Source organism: Cherax quadricarinatus, chromosome 38 (genome assembly GCF_038502225.1).
Source record: "Cherax quadricarinatus isolate ZL_2023a chromosome 38, ASM3850222v1, whole genome shotgun sequence".
Taxonomy (NCBI): domain Eukaryota; kingdom Metazoa; phylum Arthropoda; class Malacostraca; order Decapoda; family Parastacidae; genus Cherax; species Cherax quadricarinatus.
The window spans coordinates 6,664,288-6,689,193 of NC_091329.1; the positions used below are offsets into that span (position 1 = coordinate 6,664,288).

The 24,906-nt window shown below is 41.0% G+C and overlaps 1 protein-coding gene across 6 annotated transcripts in view; it reads right to left on the bottom strand.

Annotated features, from left to right (window-relative positions):
- Positions 1 to 24,906, bottom strand: part of LOC128692948 (cytospin-A) — a 531,559-nt gene that overhangs the window by 357,856 nt on the left and 148,797 nt on the right. The window contains exon 1 of one of the 6 annotated variants that reach the window (XM_070092045.1): positions 14,236 to 14,626. The exons of the other annotated variants lie outside the window; for them this stretch is intronic. The gene's annotated coding sequence lies outside the window, so the exon portion shown is untranslated. Of the gene's footprint in view, positions 1 to 14,235; positions 14,627 to 24,906 lie in introns of those variants that run through there. 6 annotated transcript variants of the gene reach the window in all.

Consider the following 24,906-nt stretch of genomic DNA (forward strand, 5'->3'; position numbering starts at 1 on the left):
TCAGTGAACCCAGTGGCAGGTCAGTGAACCCAGTGGCAGGTCAGTGAACCCAGTGGCAGGTCAGTGAACCCAGTGGCAGATCAGTGAACCCAGTGGCAGATCAGTGAACCCGGTGGCAGATCAGTGAACCCAGTGGCAGGTCAGTGAACCCAGTGGCAGGTCAGTGAACCCAGTGGCAGGTCAGTGAACCCAGTGGCAGGTCAGTGAACCCAGTGGCAGATCAGTGAACCCAGTGGCAGATCAGTGAACCCAGTGGCAGGTCAGTGAACCCAGTGGCAGGTCAGTGAACCCAGTGGCAGATCAGTGAACCCAGTGGCAGGTCAGTTAACCCGGTGGCAGATCAGTGAACCCAGTGGCAGATCAGTGAACCCAGTGGCAGATCAGTGAACCCAGTGGCAGATCAGTGAACCCAGTGGCAGATCAGTGAACCCAGTGGCAGATCAGTGAACCCAGTGGCAGGTCAGTGAACCCAGTGGCAGGTCAGTGAACCCGGTGGTAGGACTGTCTCCGGGCTTTCATCTTCAGCACAATATTCGCGACGCTGTTTATCATTATTTTTACCTCTTCTAATTTTTAAGTTCAAATTTTGGGATGAAGACCGTAGGTGGTTAATGAAAGTACTCAGATGAAGAGTTTCTGAAAATAGGTACCTAGGTGAGGAGGATAAGTGGTAAACGTAGGTACCCAGGTGAGGAGAGTACTGTGGATGGGGGAACGTATAGTAGGTGCCTGAGTGAAGAGAGCAGGTGAAGGTGCGTGTACACCTGATCATCAAAGAGTCACCTGGAGGGTACAGCTGTACATGTTACAGCAAAAAAAGAGTGGAGGCGGTAACCTCCTCTGACTGACACACACACACACACACACACACACACACACACACACACACACACACACACACACACACGAGACACACTTGCACACCCATTCTAAACACAGATACTCGAAATATACATAAATGCAGATAGTTGAGTATATTCACCCATATACAAGCTCCATGCAGCATATCTGAGCTCCACGCAGTGTACCTGAGCTCCACGAAGTGTATCTGAGCTCCACGCAGTATACCTGAGCTCCACGCAGTGTACCTGAGCTCCACGCAGTGTACCTGAGCTCCACGCAGTGTACCTGAGCTCCACGCAGTGTACCTGAGCTCCACGCAGTGTACCTGAGCTCCACGCAGTGTACCTGAGCTCCACGCAGTGTACATGAGCTCCACGCAGTGTACCTGAGCTCCACGCAGTATACCTGAGCTCCACGCAGTGTACCTGAACTCCATGCAGTGTACCTGAGCTCCACGCAGTATACCTGAGCTCCACGCAGTGTACCTGAACTCCACGCAGTGTACCTGAACTCCACGCAGTGTACCTGAGCTCCACGCAGTGTACCTGAGCTCCACGCAGTGTACCTGAGCTCCACGCAGTGTACCTGAACTCCACGCAGTGTACCTTAACTCCACGCAGTGTACCTGAGCTCCACGCAGTGTACCTGAGCTCCACGCAGTGTACCTGAGCTCCACGCAGTGTACCTGAACTCCACGCAGTGTACCTTAACTCCACGCAGTGTACCTGAGCTCCACGCAGTGTACCTGAGCTCCACGCAGTGTACCTGAACTCCACGCAGTGTACCTGAGCTCCACGCAGTGTACCTGAGCTTCTCGCAGTGTACCTGAGCTCCACGCAGCGTACCTGAACTCCACGCAGTGTACCTGAGCTCCACGCAGTGTACCTGAGCTCCACGCAGTGTACCTGAACTCCACGCAGTGTACCTGAACTCCACGCAGTGTACCTGAGCTCCACGCAGTGTACCTGAGCTCCACGCAGTGTACCTGAACTCCATGCAGTGTACCTGAACTCCACGCAGTGTACCTGAACTCCACGCAGTGTACCTGAGCTCCACGCAGTGTACCTGAGCTTCTCGCAGTGTACATGAGCTCCACGCAGCGTACCTGAACTCCACGCAGTGTACCTGAGCTCCACGCAGTGTACCTGAGCTCCACGCAGTGTCACAAGCGCGGTCATTAACCGGCAGGATCTTCAGCAACTCTCAGTCCTCGCCTTATATGGTTGAGATGAACAATACTGAGAAGAACGTGTACACAACAATACTGAGAAGAACGTGTACACAATACTGAGAAGAGCGTGTACACAATACTGAGAAAAACGTGTACACAACAATACTGAGAAGAACGTGTACACAACAATACTGAGAAGAACATGTACCAAACAATACTGAGAAGAAAGTGTACACAACACTGAGAAGAACGTGTACACAACAATACTGAGAGGAACGTGTACACAACAATACTGAGAAGAACGTGTACACAACAATACTGAGGAGAACGTGTACACAACAATACTGAGAAGAACGTGTACACAACAATACTGAGAAGAACGTGTACACAATACTGAGAAGAGCGTGTACACAATACTGAGAAAAACGTGTACACAACAATACTGAGAAGAACGTGTACACAACAATACTGAGAAGAACATGTACCAAACAATACTGAGAAGAAAGTGTACACAACACTGAGAAGAACGTGTACACAACAATACTGAGAGGAACGTGTACACAACAATACTGAGAAGAACGTGTACACAATACTGAGGAGAACGTGTACACAACAATACTGAGAAGAACGTGTACACAATACTGAGAGGAACGTGTACACAACAATACTGAGAGGAACGTGTACACAACAATACTGAGAACGTGTACATAACAATACTGAGAAGAACGTGTACACAATACTGAGAAGACCGTGTACACAATGCTGAGAAGAACGTGTACACAACAAAGCCGAGAAAGTGTACACAACAATATTGAGAAGAACGTGTACACAACAATACTAAGAAGAACGTGTACACAACAATACTGAGAGGAACGTGTACACAACAATACTGAGAAGAACGTGTACATAACAATACTGAGAAGAACGTGTACACAACAATACTGAGAAGAACGTCTACACAACAATACTGAGAAGAACGTGTACACAATACTGAGAAGAACGTGTACACAATGCTGAGAAGAACGTGTACACAACAAAGCTGAGAACGTGTACACAACAATATTGAGAAGAACGTGTACACAACAATACTAAGAAGAACGTGTGCACAACAATACTGAGAAGAACGTGTACACAACAATACTGAGAGGAACGTGTACACAATACTGAGAAGAACGTGTACACAACAATACTGAGAGAAACGTGTACACAATACTGAGAAGAACATTTACACAACAATACTGAGAAGAACGTGTACACAACAATACTGAGAAGAACGTGTACACAACAATGCTGAGAAGAACGTGTACACAACAATGCTGAGAACGTGTACACAACAATATTGAGAAGAACGTGTACACAATACTAAGAAGAACGTGTACACAATACTGAGAGGAACGTGTACACAAAAATACTGAGAAGAACGTGTACACAATACTGAGAAGAGCGTGTACACAACAATACTGAGAAGAACGTGTACACAACAATGCTGAGAACGTGTACACAACAATATTGAGAAGAACGTGTACACAATACTAAGAAGAACGTGTACACAATACTGAGAGGAACGTGTACACAACAATACTGAGAAGAACGTGTACACAACAATACTGAGAAGAGCGTGTACACAACAATACTGAGAAGAACGTGTACACAACAATGCTGAGAACGTGTACACAACAATATTGAGAAGAACGTGTACACAATACTAAGAAGAACGTGTACACAACAATACTGAGAAGAACGTGTATACAATACTGAGAACATGTACACAACAATACTAAGAAGAACGTGTATATGTACACAACAATACAGAGAAGAACGTGTACACAATACTGAGAAGAACGTGTACACAACATTGCTGAGAAGAACGTGTACACAACAATATTGAGAAGAACGTGTACACAACAATACTGAGAGGAACGTGTACACAACAATACTGAGAAGAACGTGTACACAACAATACTGAGAAGAACGTGTACACAACAATACTGAGAAGAACGTGTACACACTCAACGTGACTACCAAACTGCCTTGTCCCTTCCCTGCTCTCCGACCCTCGTAGCGGCGTGATCAAGGAAGCTGTTGGTGCTAGCGGCGCCATCAGAGAGGCTGCTGGTGTTCGCTGTGTGATCCAGGAGGTTGTTAGTGTTCGCAGGCAGCTCGCACCACAAGTCCTCCTTTCCTAAAATTGCTGCAATTGCAGTTGCCTTTATCAACATTTTTCCTGGTGTTTAATGACAGGGTATTAAAAAACACTAATGTTTTCTTATATTAAAAACGTTGACGTTTTCTGGCATTAAACATCGATATTTTCTGGTAATAAAAAAGACTGACGTTTTCTAGTATAAAAAACATTTACGTTTTCTGGTAATAAATATGTTTTTTGTTTACAACATTGACGTTTTCTGTTTAAAACATTGATGTTTTCTGGTATTAAACATGTTTTCTGATAAAAAAAAACATTGATATCTTATGGTATTAAAAACATTGATTCTTTCTGGTATTAAACCAATAATTTCTGGTATTAAACATCGATAATTTCTGGTATTAAACATCGATAATTTCTGATATTAAACATCAATAATTTCTGGTATTAAACATCGATAATTTCGGGTATTAAACATCGATTATTTCTGGTATTGAACATCGATAATTTCTGGTATTTAGATACGGTGACGCAGAGAAAACATTTGTACGTTACACTCTATCTTTTTAATATTACTATTACAGCAGCAGCAACAACTACTGCTACTATTAACACCATACGCAAGTATCCTCTTATTAACACTAGGGTTACTTGATGTACGGCACTCCATCTTTCTCTTCTTCCTTGCATCAACTCCATCACAGCTCTTATGAATGCAACCCATCCAGAGTGACGGAGTATGAAAGAGAAATAGTTAGCTTCTATTCCCACCGTGTAGCTTTCATAACAGGATAGTGTAACCGCACATTACGGGTGTTCCCACCATGTAACTTTCATATAGAATAGTGCAGCAGCACGCTGTGTAAGTTCGCAGTTTTAAGAGAGTCTACGTGGCACATTAAATAGTTCTAGTGTTTGCACTCGCTGCATGGCTGTCTTGATAGCAACTCACTTGGCGGTAAATAGACACTCATCTGGCCTAGATAATTACTTTCAGTTTGTGGGACCACAAACTTAAACTTGCCTGGGCCAGCTAATATATGTTTGCAGTACCAAAGAGAGGCTACAAATAAGGATGTTTCCACTCCTGCTGTGCCTGTGGGTAATTATATATATATATATATATATATATATATATATATATATATATATATATATATATATATATATATATATATATATATATATATATATATATATATATTGTGAGTGTATGTCGTACCTAATAGGTAAAACTGGTCAATTAGCAAGAACTCATTTAAAATTAAGTCCTTTCTAAATATTTCTTTTATACGTTTAAAGATACATTTTTTCATTTATATTAATGTAAAAATTAATAATTTTGCATCAAAAGAACCTTAGAGAACATACCTAAACCTATTATAACAAGCGCAATTTAATTTAGCCTAATCCAACTAAATATATTTTGGACAAGTTCACAACAATTTAATAATAGACAAAATTAAATATATTTTTTCGTTAGGTTCAGAATGATTTTTGCGAAATTATTGCATACAAGAATTTTCGCTTGCCTTATTCGGCAAGAAGAGCATTGCTATTTAATCCAAAATCGCAAGTTTTACCTATTCGGCCATAGCCGCGGGCACTAAGCTGGTGTCAGGCAATATCTTCCTGGCCCGTGATATATTTTAGAATGCTGAACAATCGACAAGCGAGAGAAATTTCCAAATATTTTATCTCGGACCAGGAAGGGACTCGAACTTCGGCACCTTGAGTGCCCCCCCCCCCCCTGCCAGCAGAGAGTCAAAGTCCACAGTAATGTATGCACTCAGTGATTACCTATGCCATACACTTCCCACTGACAATAAAATATGCGATTTGTTGAATTGTTCGAAAAGAGTGCATGGCTGCGCGTGCATGGAAAAGGAATGTGACAGAGGAAGAGGATGGTCGAAGATTTTATTCGAAATATTCGTAAACCAGGATAACGCACAAAAAGTAAATCAATCAGTGCAGCTTATTGTCATCAGCGTCTTTTGATCCCCTTCCCAAAGACGCGACCCACAAAAGTCGACTGACACGCAGGCATCTACTGACTGCTAGGTTGAATAGGGGCAACAGACGTTAACCCGCAACGTTCCCACTCGTCCCAGCTTGGAAATCGGCACTTTAGCTTAGAGTCGAGAGTGCAAGCACTTCCACGAGTGAGAGGCAGGAATACTAGCATGGGGACACAAGCTGTTCTGGTACAAGTCACGTACCTCTGTGTTTAACCAATGCCCTTCACTCCTTTATAAAAACTTTCTCTTTACTTAGCGAAATCTTTCCTTGCCCTCTATTTCGAGCCCCCTTATCTTTCCTTTTACTAACGCTCCCAATATCGAAACAAAAAAAGTACAAGAAAAAGCAAGCAAGAGATGAGGACTTACAAAAAGTTACAGTTTAAAACAGTGATTAAAGCCACGCCAACTGGGCTCAATCCCACTGGGAAAAACACCACTTGAATACCGCATGACTCATGTGGGTGTATGTTAGTACCACGTGACCGCAAACACATAGCCGAGTGAAGGTTAAGAAGGGCCAGGAGCTGAAACTCGACTCCAGCTAGCACAACTCGGTGAATACAAATACACAGTACACACACACAGAGCTCTGCTCCTGAAACTACAAACTGGTAATCACAAACACGCATACAATACCATGATTGCGTCAATGAAGTAGCGGGAAGGCTTGAATTAAGCCTTGCGTCTCTGCTAATGATGTAAAATTATGACAACAATACAATGAAAAAAAGGTGAGAGTAAATGAGACATAGGGTGGCAATTCAAAGCCGGGAATCCTATCAATCTGATCATAGTAATAGGCAAATTGAATCAATAATACCGACTATAATTCAAATACCGACTATAATTCAAAGTCACCTGGATGAGTCTAATCATACTTTATATATGGTTAACTGCATATCGATCGACGAATCAAGATGCGGTGAGCAATATATAAAGTACGATGATGTTCATCTTGACTTCAGTAACTTTTCGGTACAGTTCCACTCAGGCGAAAGAATAAGAAAGCGGCAGTGCAAGTAAGGTACTGGAGGAAAATTTCTCTCATAGTTTTACAAGTAAGATACCAAGGAAATTTAGGATAGCATCACTAAGACAAGAACTTTGGGTAGCTTTCAACACAGGTTGGATGGATACCTAAGTGGGTGCGAATGGGTGTGAGTTGGACCTGCCTAGCAAGGACACGTAATATAGATAAATTAATGTTGTGGTCAGTGTGGTGGTAGATGCCGTTCAATATTTATAATTATATCTGAATTATGGAGAGATAATCATGGCACGTATGCTCTTCATAATGAAAACTGTTTCCAAATGAATGTGAGAAAGATTTGAGTTCTGGTTAGCAGACATCTGAGGCCAAAGCGGCAGTGAAGAGATGTTCGCAATAATGTTAATTTAATGCTTAGATATTTATATTAAAGAAATACAAATAACACAAATCCTAAAGTTCTACAACTCCATGCATCACTTGTTAGGCCTCATTTAAATTACACTTCGCAGTTCCCTTTTTACATTATGGAACAGAAACTTAGCGTTAGAAAGCACATGCAGATCGATGACAAAGTTTGACCACTCTACCAAAAACCTTTCCTACGAAGATATACTGAGAGTATTGAACCAATACTCCCTTGAAAAGCGTAGTAATGTTTAGGATAATAATAACAACAATAATAATAATAACAATAATAATAATAATTCCTGAATGACTGTGTACATATGGAAGTTAACGGGATTTGTATATAAGGTATTCAAATATATAATCAAATTAATTATTTTTCTTATATTTTTATTGTTAAGCTTGATGTAAAGCAGTGAAAATACTACAGTTGGTCTTTTGTCCCGCCTCAAGTCTTCAAGAGCAGTGCATCACCTACGCAGCTTTATTCTTGTTGGAGAGAAATAAGTCACAATACCGTGCATCACACAAGGTATAAAAATACCAATATACGTATAAGACACAGGTGCAATGTCAGTCCACAAAATGGATATTATAACTTACCCTTTTCAATCTGTCTTGGGCAGTCTCGCGACAGAAGAATAAAAAATATTTACACTACAAACTAATACAAATTTATCTGATTCCAAAGAATACGAATTCAGAATACAAAAAAATATATATAACCGTAACCTGTAGTATACACAGCGGCTGTACACAGGCCATATTCCAATTTGAATTTTGGTCGTAACTTGCCGCACAAATCTTTCTCTAATCAAATAAACGTCAGTACACGAGAGAGACGGTGAGTAGTAAAGTTTGTATGGTGCACTGATAGTGTGTATAGTGTAATGTACATGGTGCAGTGGTAGTGTATAGAGTATGGTTCAGTTGTGTTAGGTAGAGTCGGGGGTCTATAATACACTGGTAGTATGTACTGTAGTGTATGATGAAGCAATTGTGTTTTTGGTGCAGCTGCAGTGTATGGTGTAACGGTGTGTATGGTGTACTGTGTACTATGCAGTGGTAGTGTGTGTATGGTGCAGTGGAAGGGTATATAGTGAAGCGTGTATGGTGTATCAATGCGAAAACTTTGTTACTAACTCTTAATTCCAAGAAAGAAATGCTGCAATTAAGTAGGATTTCAATTTGAGCCAGATTGACTGAAATACAATACGAGGGAATCTAGACTCTTAACGACAATTCATCCTCCCTGTTTAAAAAAAATAATTCTCGATTACTTTATTTAGGTTAGATTTCGCTAGGTTACACTCATCTATTGACAAAAATGAGACTACCTTCAGGAAATCCACAAGGTAAACAATCAATCCGAAGTCATTTTTTTTGTATATATTAAAGATAATTTGTCACTAAAAAACGACGGTCACCAAAATTGTTCCGCATAATCCAAGCGAGGCTTCACAAAAACAAAATAAAAATCAATAACTGCAACATTTAATATTTATTTATCTATTACTAACAAGAATCCTAGTACCCTGTGTTGATTTTATTTGGAATCTATCTACCATGCCCGCGACACAGACGCACAGACAGACAGACAGACACACACACACACACACACACACACACACACACACACACACACACACACACACACACACACAGCTCCATGTTTGTTGACACTCACGGGCAGTAAACAAACTAGGGTACCAACCCAAACAAGCCACTATTGGAGTATTTGCTGGCTAAATACGATGCCAGAGCTCAGTCCTGCTTACTTCTCGCACCCCTCAAGGGTGAAATCATCTTCAGTCCCAAATGACCCTTAACTTGGAAAATATATGGATGAGGAAACGCTTTAAGTGGCTCAGAGACACTTAGAAAGGATCAAAAGGCTTTTCAGACGCTCGACCGCGGTACGCGTCAGTTGGACGAAATTCCTAGGAGTAAACACACACACACACACACACACACACACACACACACACACACACACACACACACACACACACACACACACACACACACAGGTTCGAATCCCCGTCACACACACACACACAGAGGAATTGACAAGGTGGATAGGGGCAGGATGTACTAGCGATGGGACACAGCAACAAGGGGTCACAACTAGAAATTGAAGACTCAGATTAGTCACATGGATGTTAGGAAGTATTAGTTCAGTCATAGAGTTGTTAGGAAGTGGAACAATCTGAAGTGTGATGTAGTGGAGGCAGGATTCATACACAGCTTTAAGAAGAGACACGATAAAGCTCATGGAGTAGGGAGACAGTGGACCTAGTAGCTACCAGCGAAGAAACAGGGCAGGAGCTGTGAATCGACCCCTGCAACCACAAATAGGTAATAAGACACACACGAGAAAGAGAGAAACAGAGGGGGGGGGGGAAGGAGGGAGGGATGAGTGAAATGCACATTTTTGGATTACAAGACGGCTTCTGACATAACCGCACAAGAGATTGGAACAAAATGTAAAGAAACATGCAGGGATAATAGGGATGCCAGTACAATGGTTAATATTAAGAAATACCTAATAGGAGGGAAATAATGAGTGTCCGGAAAGAGGTGAAGAGAGAGGTGTTAGAATGTGACACATGGGGTTCCACACTGATCAGTACTGGGACCTGTATTATTTCTGGTGCACGAGAACATAAAGGAAGGAATAGTCAAATGTATCCCTGTTCGCAGATGTGAAACTAATGATAAATACAAAATAGCAAGGACACGGAAAGCTTATATACTTACCTGGATAAGCTGCATGAATAGTCATACAATTGGCTCCTGAAATTGTACCCCAGCGAATGCAGGATTATGAAAATTGGGGAAGGGCAAGGAGACCAGACGCAGCAAATGCGCGCTTAGCAAATCTAAGATTAGATTTCAGGAATCTCAACAAGGAGTTATTCACAACACTATATACGACAAATGTCAGGCCCATCCTTGGAACTCCCAAAGTCCCTTTAACTGTACACTCTGGAATGTAGGCGAGAAAGACGCATGATAATACATATTTGGAAAATTCTGGATGAATTGGTCACAAACCAGCACACCAAAATTACTCCATTGGTACGATAGCAAAGGGCTCGGCGCAAGATGTAAAATACCCCCAATAAAAAGAATGGTGTGCAAGGAGTATACTGAGATAACTCAGTAAATGTAAAGGGACCAAGACTCTTCAACATTCTTCATAAGAATTACCTACAGACCCCTGGCTGTCTTCAAAAGGGAACGTCATAGGTTCCTTAAGTTAATCCCTGCTCAGTAGGGCTGTGACACCTACGATGAACTGCGTGCGGCTAGCATCAACAGCCTGATTGATGAGGCAATCTACTACAGGTAAACTACAAGTAAAAGGATAAACAAACTACAAACTTATAATGAGGTTACACATCACAAATAAACCACAAACAACTGTACCATAATTCTAGTCCTACCGAGACTAATTTGTGCTAATGTGTGGCCTAGTTGAACTAAAAGCTGCATTAAGCTTAGTAAGCTGCGTAAGTCATAATTTCACTCTCGGGAAGGTTTCCAGTATTCTGCATTACTCGAAACGCTGGATGGCTCATTCGGATTGAAGATTTTCTTATGATAACACTAATAATAATAATAGTAATAATAATAAATTTAGGTAAAAGAAAACAACAGAAACAAATAAAACGTTCATTACTGCTACGTTTCGTTCTCCAGGAGGTTTATGAAGGCAATAAATATATAATTAGTTGCTCATGCATCTTTTCACTTAACATTTATAATAATAATAAAAATAATAATAATAATAATAATAATAATAATAATAATAATAATAAATACTATTAATAATAAAAAACCGTGACAAAGATAAGATACGGACATAAGATTGTAATTAAGAGACATAATTAGCACTTGGAGGGCTTGTCAATTTTCGACAAAGCTTCCCGTGAGAGCGAAACGTTTCCTTCATCATATATGCTAGTGCTGCACACGTGTCTAAATGACACTCTTGTCGGTATCAGATACCAACTTACCAAGGACATCAGAACGAAAGAGCACTACGGTAGGCCCACTGACCCATGCTTTGGAAGTAAATACGCCTAATAGAAAATTCCCTCCTGGGATACCAAGCTAGATCAACCAGCGTTCAGACACCAAATGGAATCGATCAATTTCGTTAAACGAGAATGGCAAAATAGTGACGCAAGGACGCCGGCGACATAAAGGTAGGCCGACATAAACTCTGAGGAGCTGTAAAGTCGTTTTGCGAGACTCCAAAGTGAGACATGCAGTTAAATGTGGACAGGTGTAAGGTGGATGTAAAATCGTTCTAATGTTAGTTCAGTGGATGAGTAGCTACAGCGTTAGGCCTGATATGTACAAGGACCACGATTCGACGAGTCCCGCCTAGTACGTATTTTTGGTTTTCATTGCCAGTCGTTCATTACGACGTATCTTATGTATGTTTATACGTATGTAAGGATATGATACATTTTGATATAAGTTTGCAAGGTTTTGTTACACTGGGGTGAGACCCGCTTGACTGCCTTGTGCAAGCCACTAGGCAACTATCATTAGTCGTTTCCGGTTACCACGCAAGCTATTTATTTTTATAGTTACGACCTACTTTTTTTTTTGATCAGGAAACAACAAAAACGAAAGTCCGCTAAAATAAATTTAAATAGCGAACTAAATTATATATATGAGTTTTAAAAAATTCTACGATACAATGAGTTTAGTTTACATTTTTATGAGCAGAAAAGTACGATACTGTTTGGTTGGGGAACGCTATAACATTTTATCGGGAAGATGTCAACCGAAGCTTAGGTGTAAATAACATACCAAATCTCCAGTGCCTTAGCCCTTCCAGCCAGCACCATCCTACCATGATCTCAGACTCGCTGGAAGAGTCCACGTGATATGGCACAATGACGCACGTCTATGCTATACAAGAAAAGCATCTGTCGAACTAGCATATCTTCTACGAGCATCAATGAGAAAAACGCTTTAGTGCAAGAAGTCAGTAAATTGGGTTAGCATGAATGACCCCTTGTGAAATCGCGTTGACTCGACATTTAAATTATAATTTTTAATGAGGCGATATCTAAGTGTATTTGCCAATATCAGTTCCAAAAATCTGGCCTTTATGGAGGTCATTTCGATAGGGCGGTAATTTGAAGCTAAGGGCTTATCTCCTAGTTATTTAAGAATCGATGTGTCAATGGCCATGTTTCACATCTCTGATACGATACTTATGTAATTCGTTATCTTTTCGTCCCTTTCTAATTCCAAACTTTTTCGTATATATTCGTTCAGGGTATAAATCTTGTTAATTGATACCGACAAGCGGTTAAAAAAAAAAACTCTGTGAAAAAAACGCTAGGACATTTAATAGAAAGCATTTCGGTCCTGGGACCTTAATCACTTCTAATGAGATCAGGGTCTCAATACCGAAACGTTTTTCGATATATCCTAGTGTTTGCTCACATCTCTTTTAATCAATTATTCGTTCATCCTGTGCATCGTGACGTAGTCATCAGCACACCGAATTAAGAGGTGACTAAAGCATCGCTAACATTCACTGGGCCACGACAAAGCCTCCCTTCACCACTCAAGTAGCTGGCTATTTTTATCACGGATTAATCAATGCTATTCATAACATTTCTGCGAATTCCAATTACTGTGAATGACATACCGTGCAATAACATTATTATTATTATTATAATCATATCCAAGAAATAAAATCAACAAGGGTCACGTGCAATGACATTAATCGTTATATATTATCCTAATGAAATTTAAATGTATACTTAGCTGAAATTAAGAAATACAAATTAAAAAAAAAAAGAGGCATTTCGAAGTATATAGTGCTGGCAGTATAATTTTTGTGACTTCTGATTGGTTCTCACAAAAACAAGCTTTCGTGATACTGTTGTAATTGGGTTATTACACAGCCTCACATTTCATGATGAAGCAGTCGCAGATACCTCTCAAGGCAAAAATTACCATACTTAACCCCATGATTTATAAGATCGATCCATCATTAACTAGGCCACACAGTGGAGGTATTTATAAATATGTATATCTTTCAAGGGGGAGGGGATGCCATGATGCTGGTGAAAGGATCTTGATCCAGGAAACTAGAGCTGTTCTTCCGTTTTCTCGGATCAAATTCGATTACTGCTTACCTCCCATTTCCCAGAGACTAAGACTTTTCAAAGAATAAAATAATAATGTAAACAGTATAAATATGCATGATGAATGATTATATGGCTATAGACATTAAAGATGTACTGATTAAATTATTTACCATAAAACAACTCTTAAAATGCTGTTGCGTGAATACATCGCAACTTGTACTCGATGGCTAAGGTAGTAACAAGGATCATTACTTAACGTTACTAGATTATTATGATCATAGGTAAGGGTTAAACCAAGTAGTGATCATACAACGCCTTGGGAAAGAGATACAATCATGTTTAATCCAAGGAAGGAAACAGAATCGCCAGTTCCTTGAATCCAGAGCCACTGTACTTCAGCAGCATCAAGGTACCCTCACCGAAGGAAATCTTTACTAAACATTATTGGTGAGACAGCTTGAGTGCTTCGTGACATCCCATGCAGATTGCAACTAGTGGCAGAAATGCAGCTACACATGGCTACTCACCCATTGTGATGAGTGTGTACACGTCGTCAAGGTAACCTTGTCTATCCAGTCCCGCCTTTGATTAACAAATTACAATGTCTTTTTATAAGTAAAATTACTTTTACATGTTTACGCACACGGAATAAGAATATCCACGGTAAATACAATGTTCAATCACGCGAAACAGGAAAGGTCTATGGAAGTTCTAAGTTTACATGTCAACATCATAACACATCAATGTCAGGAAAGATTATTCAACCACGAGGACGATACTTCAGTTTAATAAGTGCCTACATCTTTTCTCTAATTTGGGATGACTGATAATTTGACAACGTATTCGAGTGACAATGTGGTGGAGGGAAGTCCAGCACATCCACCCTCAGCGGCCGACACACACATACTCCCGACGACCTGCAGACGACGTCCCCCCCGCCCAGCTGGGTTGCCACCGCCTTCCTTCTCTCCTCTAACACACAAATAACTACACTACTTCACAATGAACACACGAGCACACACACACGTTAACCAGGAACTACCGTTCGCATGAATGTATTCCAAGGCATGACAAATAATGATCACTCACAATAACGACTGGGCAAATATCGTGCAAATTTTCTACTCTGCAGGGCTGCCAACCAAATCAAGTTGTTTATTATTGTCTACAGCTGGTGACAGAGGATGCGACAGAAGGTTCCACGCCACATGGTTACATTTTTTCACGAAAGGACATCTTGGAAAACCTATATATTACAGAAAGAACATAAGGCAGAATCGGGCATTTCCAAGGACCTCTATCATATGTGATATATGAGTATATCTCCAATAGTTCACCCCCACCACTTCCCTCCTCTCCCCTACACACGGCGTCGACCCTCCCAACACTACCACCTTCATTATGTAACACCGTCTCTCACAGTCCCACTCCCAGCTTGAACATCCGAACCAAGCCTATTCATATCCTTCAGTATCCTAAATCTGTCCTTGTGTAATTATCGGCCACGGCAGCACAGAAAGTCAATATGGGAGATCATGTGTGTACCGTGCAAATGCTTGGAGCTATGAGTCAGCAAGTATAAGGTGTGACCACTGAGGGGTTTTAGAAGCTATTTGTGGGAGGGTTGCAAAGAACGTGGGAGTTTGAGGGCGAGAAGCCTCAATGCGGTGCTTAATGCGGAGTTTATTTTTTTTTTTTTTAGCGTGGGAGGAGGCGCAGGATGTGAGGGACGGCTGGGTCTGTTTCAATACATGGCGTGAATGGCCTAGTCCACTGGTGCTCTGAGGGTACACATCCTTATATACTTTGCCTTGTTTGTATACACACCATCATCCTTATACACTTTGTTTTGTGGAAGACATTTATGTACAGTTTGAGGAAACGTTTCGCCACGAGTGGCTTCTTCAGTGACGAAACGTTTCGTCTAATAAATGTCCTGATCTGTATATAAGTGTCTTTTCTCACATCCTGTCGGTATCAACATAACATTTTTCACACTTCGTTTTGTTTATACACCCTATTATTCTAGTGTACTTTTCCTTCTTCATACACAGCATAGTTCTTAAATACTTCTCTTCCTTATGTCCTTTTACATTCCATCCTTCTTATAATCCTAAATCTTCCCTATTTATTTATACCATTTTCATTATATAAATCCTCATTTCTTTAATAACTGTTCAAAGATTTTTTTTCAGAAATGGTAAGATAGATTATACAGATGCCCATTTTCCTTCCAAAAAACAATAAAAAATAGCACACCTGCAGTCAAACATTGTTTTGTTTGTCACAGGAAAACATAACGAAGACAAACAGAAATTAAAACTGGACAATAAGTAATAAAATATTAATGTCATGAACAGAAAATAAAATAAAAACCTCAAAAGATAGTAAATCCGAAACCAAGCCAGTAAATCACAATACACGACAATAAACAACAAAGAAAATACATCACAAAACAAGGATAACAAAAAAGAAGAATTACAAAAGTCAATGAATCACAAAATAAGACAACTACCACAAATAACAATGAAAGAAAAATGAAAGAAAAAAAATCAGACAATAAATAACAATGAAAGAAAAATAACAATGCAAGACAAATAACAAAACGAGACAATAAATAACAATGCAAGACAATATATCACAATGCAAGACAATAAGTCACAAAGCAAGACAAATCACAAGACAATAAATAACCAATGGTAATAAATTACAAAACAAGAAAACGAATGACAAGATAATAAATCACAGGAAACTTAATTACGAAAGAAAATACAGAAAAAAACTATCACAAAACAAGACAATAAATCACAAGAGTAAATTACACCAAAATCAACATACATGTGTAATGCCATAAAACACAAATTATACATTAACAGTCACACAAAAGCAGAAATAAAATAAAATAATGACATATTAAAACACAAGAGAAAAAAAAACGAGAATACGAAGCAACAGGCTGCATATAAATAAAGCAAACCCGGAACGAAACACACAAATAATGATTGGAGAGAGGTAGGGGTGACCAATGGTGTTTTAAAATGCGGTTGAGACGACGTTTAAAAAATTCAGTTTTTATCAGCACACTTGTTTCGCTCTACACAGGGCGAAACGATGTCCTAAGAAGAGTTTGTGTGTTATCGTCACTGCTGTCCCCAGTACGATATTTGAATTCGGTTTAAAATGCCGGTGAGGGAGAGGCTTGTGAGAGAGGTGCTTTGCAGTCAGTGGGAGCGAGCAAGCTGGCCCCTTCATTACCAGTATGTCCCTGCCTCGCCAACTGACTGCGCTACTTGAGGAACGTCATTACCAACATGTCCCTGCCTCACCAACTGACTGCGCTACCTGAGGATCGTCATTACCAACATGTCCCTGCCTCACCAACTGACTGCCCTACCTTAGCATCATGACATGAAGCGCAGCCCGAGGTCAGACATCCGTGTCAACCACATGTGGACATAGCAACACCAGAACTTACACCACTCGTACATTCACGGGGAGCACTAATCCGTAAGGGCATCACAAAGCGTCTGGTGAATGGTAGCAGAATCGATCCAAGGAAAAGGAGAAAAGATAAAATTCCCTGGATGGAGAACCCTCCCCTCCCTTACCCCTGTGAAGGATTCTCTGTTACGCAAAACCCAGAGAAACTGGAATCACAAAAGTCACACTGAGGTTCACATTATTATTATTATAATCAAGGGGGAAGCGCTAAACCCGGAGGATTATACAGCGCCTGGGGGGGGATGTGGAAGGCATTCAGGCTTAATTCGGGGAACTGGAGCACAGATCCAATTCCCTAAATCAAGAGCCCCTCACCAACATCAAGGAACCTTCCTTGAGGGGACTGAGGTTCACAGTCACATTAAGAATGACAAAAGATCACAATGAGGTTGACAAAATGTCACACTGAGGCTGACAAAAGGTCACAATTATGTCCCCCATTCCCCAACACGTGTCTGGTACCTACGGAATTAGCACTTCCCTATAATAATAATAATAATAATAATAATAATAATAATAAATTGCCAATAATTTCACATAACTGGTAATTATATAAAAATCATTCAGTAAGTAATCACTTCAACTAGGGTGCCTTGATATTAAGGAAGGGTTCTTGATCCAAGGAGCTGCATGTACCTTCCTCTTGGATCAAACCTCGTCACATAGCAGTCCCTAAATGCTGCAGGAGCCGTACACTTCCAGCGCCTCCGCATAAATAAAACAGATTTTTATAGGTTAGGTTAAGTTACAGATCATTAAAATTAACGAAATGTAACGTACCGTAGCAAAGCACGGAAAGACAGCGGACCACGAAGTACAATACGTCAATACAGCAACGACCCGGGAAAAAGCGATGAAAATTTTATGACAGGGAACGTCGAAAAACTGACGTTTTCATTAGTTAACAAGTTATATCTCGCTCGCGCGCGCGTGTGTGTGTGTGTGTGTTATCCTCCGTATCAGTAACAAACATCCTGAGAAAGACATCCGGTATAGTACACTGCTCTGGTTGAACAATGTCTCCCCCCCTCACACAGGAGCTGTCTCGACCCCTGCAACCACAAATAGGTGAGTACTCACACACACACACACAGGTAATTACACGCACACACACACGCAGGTAATTACACGAATGGTAGTCCAGAAATGAATAACGAACACTGATAACAGTGAAGCGTAGGAACCAGATAACATAATTCCTTGAGCATTAAACAACAATGTAAGACCTTATTTTGTATTAAATTTGAACACTACAGTTACTTTGGATTACCTATGAACTTTACGGTTGCTTTTGATTAGCAATACACATGTGCAACAGTTGAAGCGTTTGGCCTACACGATAATGAATAACAATAACAGAAAATAAATAACAATAAATAAATAACAATAACAGAATAAATTATAAGCAGCAGTAGTTGTGGCGAGGTAGTATACAAGACTCCATTCTCACACTTCAGCTTCACATTGTTCTAGACCATGGAGCTGAACTCTTCTCCAGGCTGAAGGACTCACCACATTGTTCCAGACCATGGAGCTGAACTCTTCTCCAGGCTGAAGGACTCACCACATTGTTCCAGACCATGGAGCTGAACTCTTCTCCAGGCTGAAGGACTCACCACATTGTTCCAGACCATGGAGCTGAACTCTTCTCCAGGCTGAAGGACTCACCACATTGTTCCAGACCATGGAGCTGAACTCTTCTCCAGGCTGAAGGACTCACCACATTGTTCCAGACCATGGAGCTGAACTCTTCTCCAGGCTGAAGGACTCACCACATTGTTCCAGACCATGGAGCTGAACTCTTCTCCAGGCTGAAGGACTCACCACATTGTTCCAGACCATGGAGCTGAACTCTTCTCCAGGCTGAAGGACTCACCACATTGTTCCAGACCATGGAGCTGAACTCTTCTCCAGGCTGAAGGACTCACCACATTGTTCCAGACCATGGAGCTGAACTCTTCTCCAGGCTGAAGGACTCACCACATTGTTCCAGACCATGGAGCTGAACTCTTCTCCAGGCTGAAGGACTCACCACATTGTTCCAGACCATGGAGCTGAACTCTTCTCCAGGTTGAAGGACTCACCACATTGTTCCAGATCATGGAGCTTAACTCTTCTCCAGACTGAGGGATAGATTACATTATCTTTACCTCGCCACTATTCCTGCTGCTTATAATTTAGTATCCCCTCTGTTATCTGACTGAAGAAGTCTACCGCGTAGGCGAAACGTTTCAACAATAAAGATACCCAACTGTTGAACATGTGTCTTACTCTCGAGTAATGCATTACATATGCAAAATTACTGATCATGCCAAATTATGGAGCAAAACATGAAAGGAAAATGACAAGAAACTTAAAGGAAGATTGGAAGGTGTTAGAGTCGTGGTCCCCTTACATTTATTGAGCTCTCATTGTACTCATTGCACCCCTGCTTTTCATCGGAGGTATTTTGCCCATGTGCCAAGGCTCATAATTTCATATGGAGTGATTTCGGTGTATTGATTTGGGACTTTTTCTTCCAGAATCTTCCAGGTGTAGATGATTTATCTTCCTTGCCTACGTTTCAAGAGGGGTACAGTTCGAGGGATTTCAAGCACTAATTGATTTAGGTGGTTGACTGAGGTTACATGAGCAGTGAGGTTCTCTGTACATTCACCAGTTCTGAAGTTTCGTTTGCCTTGATGGGGGATGTTAGCATAAAGCAATACTCTACCCGAGGACCAGAAGAGTATCATAATTAGCCTGGCATCTCTTGTTTTGAAAGTTCTAGTTATCCAGTCTATCATTTTCCTCGTGGAAGCGATAACAACATTGCTGTGCTCCTTGAATGTGAAAGACTTCGACATTATTCCTCCCAAGTTTCCTACATTAGAATTTTACTCTATTGAGTAAACTGAGTAGTCTGAGTAAACTGAGTGTCTTGCACTCAGAACTACTTTTTCTCTACTTCATCAGTTTTATCGTAACTTAGTAACTAGAATTTCTCCTTATTGAACACTGGAAGACTTAGTTTACAACAGTTTGGAGGTTCGCTGTGTCCTCCATAGACATCACACTTGTATAAATTACTGTATCGACTGGAAAGGACAACTGGTGATATAGTTTATGTCCCCGTCTATGTCGGATATAAGAAATAGAAGTGGGGAGAACATCGTGCCTTGAGGAACTGAACTTTTTACTGTAGCAGCCTCTGATTTTACTCTGTATACTATTTTTCATGCCCTGGTGATATTCAGCACATTAAATTTCAAGTCAAATATTTTATTATCAACCATAAACTGGGTTATGTAACCCGCAGCATGGTAAAGAAGTTTCAATCAAGAAATCCACATGGTTGTAAAAACTTCCACATGGTTGTAAAAACTTCCACATGGTTGTAAAAACTTCCACATGGTTGTAAAATCTTCCACATGGTTGTAAAATCTTCCACGTGGTTGTAAAAACTTCCACATGGTTGTAAAAACTTCCACATGGTTGTAAAAACTTCCACATGGTTGTAAAAACTTCCACATGGTTGTAAAAACTTCCACATGGTTGTAAAAACTTCCACATGGTTGTAAAAACTTCCACATGGTTGTAAAAACTTCCACATGGTTGTAAAAACTTCCACATGGTTGTAAAAACTTCCACATGGTTGTAAAATCTTCCACGTGGTTGTAAAAACTTCCACATGGTTGTAAAAACTTCCACATGGTTGTAAAATCTTCCACGTGGTTGTAAAATCTTCCACGTGGTTGTAAAAACTTCCACGTGGTTGTAAAATCTTCCACGTGGTTGTAAAAACTTCCACGTGGTTGTAAAAACTTCCACATGGTTGTAAAAACTTCCACATGGTTGTAAAAACTTCCACGTGGTTGTAAAAACTTCCACATGGTTGTAAAATCTTCCACGTGGTTGTAAAAACTTCCACGTGGTTGTAAAAACTTCCACATGGTTGTAAAAACTTCCACGTGGTTGTAAAAACTTCCACATGGTTGTAAAATCTTCCACGTGGTTGTAAAAACTTCCACATGGTTGTAAAAACTTCCACATGGTTGTAAAATCTTCCACGTGGTTGTAAAAACTTCCACGTGGTTGTAAAATCTTCCACGTGGTTGTAAAAACTTCCACGTGGTTGTAAAAACTTCCACATGGTTGTAAAATCTTCCACGTGGTTGTAAAAACTTCCACGTGGTTGTAAAAACTTCCACATGGTTGTAAAAACTTCCACATGGTTGTAAAATCTTCCACGTGGTTGTAAAAACTTCCACGTGGTTGTAAAAACTTCCACATGGTTGTAAAAACTTCCACATGGTTGTAAAAACTTCCACATGGTTGTAAAAACTTCCACGTGGTTGTAAAAACTTCCACATGGTTGTAAAATCTTCCACGTGGTTGTAACAACTTCCACGTGGTTGTAAAAACTTCCACATGGTTGTAAAAACTTCCACATGGTTGTAAAATCTTCCACGTGGTTGTAAAAACTTCCACGTGGTTGTAAAATCTTCCACGTGGTTGTAAAAACTTCCACGTGGTTGTAAAAACTTCCACATGGTTGTAAAAACTTCCACATGGTTGTAAAAACTTCCACGTGGTTGTAAAAACTTCCACATGGTTGTAAAATCTTCCACGTGGTTGTAAAAACTTCCACGTGGTTGTAAAAACTTCCACGTGGTTGTAAAAACTTCCACGTGGTTGTAAAAACTTCCACGTGGTTGTAAAAACTTCCACATGTTTGTAAAAACTTCCACATGGTTGTAAAAACTTCCACATGGTTGTAAAAACTTCCACATGGTTGTAAAAACTTCCACGTGGTTGTAAAAACTTCCACATGGTTGTAAAAACTTCCACGTGGTTGTAAAAGCTATCTCTAACAGCAGTAACAAATGTAAAGAGTTTAATTTTCCATCCCCCAAAAAAGTAAAGGTTTAAATCCACCTACTCGAGGATGTTGTCAACTCTTCATGCTTCGAGAGATCATCGGTCCCAGGCCCGGGGTCTCAGACCGGCATTACAAACACCAGCAAGACCAGCATTACAAACACCAGCCAGACCAGCATTACAAACACCAGCCAGACACTAAACTGCGCCTGGGACACACTACAAAGGGCCCTCCCTCACCTATGAGACTTTTAACTAGTTCTATTTTATTATTCGGAGTGACCAAGGTCCCAGGACCTAGACGTATCCAATAAAGTTGTATCCTTTCCATCTATATTATCACCATCAACACAACTTGATGGACTGACCACCACCTACCTCGGGTGACGGACTTATTATGTCAAGATTTCTTCTACTGTCTCCTCTGCTGTATTCGACTGAAGAAGCTTGTAGTGCAGACGAAACTTTCCTGCAATAATGATACCGATGTGCCGCAAATGTGTCTTATTCAGCAACTTTTCGGTATTGCATGGCATCAGAAATATGACATCAATTAAATCATGCAATCACCATAAATGTGCACAAATACACCTACGTGTGAAACCAGTGGCTAACTTAGTAAACCATATGTTAAAGAATGCCTTACTCACACCATACGTAAGGGTGGTGAAGCGCCTATGTTAATCATGACGTGCTACGACACACGCAGTAGTAGACCTTATTACCATACGACAGAGTGATGAGTATCTCTTATCTGTGGACGGGGGCATTAGCCTTTGTTGGGTAGATATATGTAAATGTATTCATAATTAGATTGTTACCTAGATAAAGCCCGTGGAAACCAGCACACCATCATGGTAGCTGAGCTTCCATAGCTCCGGCACATGACGCACCATCATGGTAGCTGAGCTTCCATAGTTCCAGCACATGACACACCATCATGGTAACTGAGCTTCCATAGTTCCAGCACATGACACACCATGGTAACTGAGCTTCCATAGCTCCAGCACATGACACACCACTCCAGCACATGACACACAACAATGTAAAGATAAATAATAACATTAAAATGAATGTATGACTGACATACCCAATCTCTTCCTCGGATCAAACTGGACTGTATCCCATTTCTCAGGCGCTGTTTGACCCTCCAGGCATGATGGCGGGTGTGACATACAACAAGTGGAACGATTATAATGAGAGGAAGATGTAAGCTGGTGATAACAGTGACTGGGGTAGAGCAGGCTGATGGAATGGCAAGAGTAGAATAATATGCGAGGGAGATGAAGATGGTGTAGATAAGAGAGAAGATGAAGGTAAAAGAAAATGATTCAGAAACACACACACACGCACGCGCACACATACACCATCCTAGCCTCCTCGTGCACCTGGGCAATAAAGCAATATAACAACAGACAGGCAGCTGGCTGCTATTGTTGTTGCTGCTACGTGCTCCCTGTGTATGCAGATGCTGCTGAGGTTGGCCTTATGCTCTACTGACTCACCAAACCACCACAACCGCACCTGGTGAGGGGGTCACCAGGTGTGCGGGAGGTGCTAATTAACATACTGCTCTCCAAAATATTTGAAACTCGTGGATGCACATGAGAAAGTGAGCCAAGGAAGAGAAAGATGCGACTGAGGTTTACAAAGAGGAAGACAGGTGTACAAGCTCCTCTATCACAGTACATCCTATTCAATTTTCGATGCAATTTTTCTGTATTTTTAGCGAAAAATTGCACTGTCCATACAAGAGCATTATTAAGATCGTCGACTGTGCATGTAAATAGGGTGCTGTAGATATCTTAACAACGGAGTTTAGAACGGGTAAGCCAGTGGTCGCTGCTGCTGTGGTCAGTCGTGGCCTTAGGCACCCCTGTCATAGTGCCGGCACCCCTGAACGGTTCAACTTAAGGCAAAAACTCGTAGTGGAAACGACTAACAGCAACGATATCTACCCTCCCCCAACAAAAGAACAAGCTGGAAACAGTGGCTTTAAGTGGGACAGATTAGTACTTGGAAAGCACGTCGAAAAGCACTGGTTGGGCATTCTTGTTGTGAAGAACCAGCCAAGTAGGGTCAGTGTGACCCATGCTTGAAACAACTTTAAGAACGGTGGATTCAATAAATATATATGTGGGTCTGTGTAGACGAACAGCACCTGCCTATAGCAGGGGCTTGGAGGCTTACCACAGTGTTTCTGTTTTGTGGTCCTTAGGTTTCCCTGGTGCTGTTGATCACTGTGCGGTAGCTGGTAGCGCAGTCACTTCCACACTGACGCACGTAAAAGGTGAACGTTTAAGGCTCTTCGGCGTTATGTGACTTGACAACACAACGCCGAGGAGTGGAGCAAATGGAGCAACTGGTAAATATATCCTAGCCAACACCTCAGCTAGGTTAGACAATGCATGAGTGGGGGTGGTTGGATGTAAGTAGCACCTATCTAACCAACAGGACCTATGTTTGAAAGCCTGATTCTACACTGATGCTGGTAAAGGTTTCTTGATTCAGAGAACTGCAGCTGCCTTCACTTTCCTTAGAAGTCCCGACTGCCTTCCATTTCCCTCCCAGTGTGAGTCAAGTGAGTAATGTCAGAGTGTACACTCAATAAGTAATATCAGCATACAGTCAATGAGTAATGTCCGAGTATATTCAAGTGAGTAACGTCAGCGTACAATCAGAGTGTACACTGCAATGGCAGCGTGACTTCCACCAGTGAGAAGAAACACTTTCTGCCAGAGTGTACATGTAGGGCCGAATACGTAAAACTTCCGATTTTGGATTAAACAGCAACGCACTTCTTGCCGAATAGGGCAAGCGAAAATTTATGTATGCAA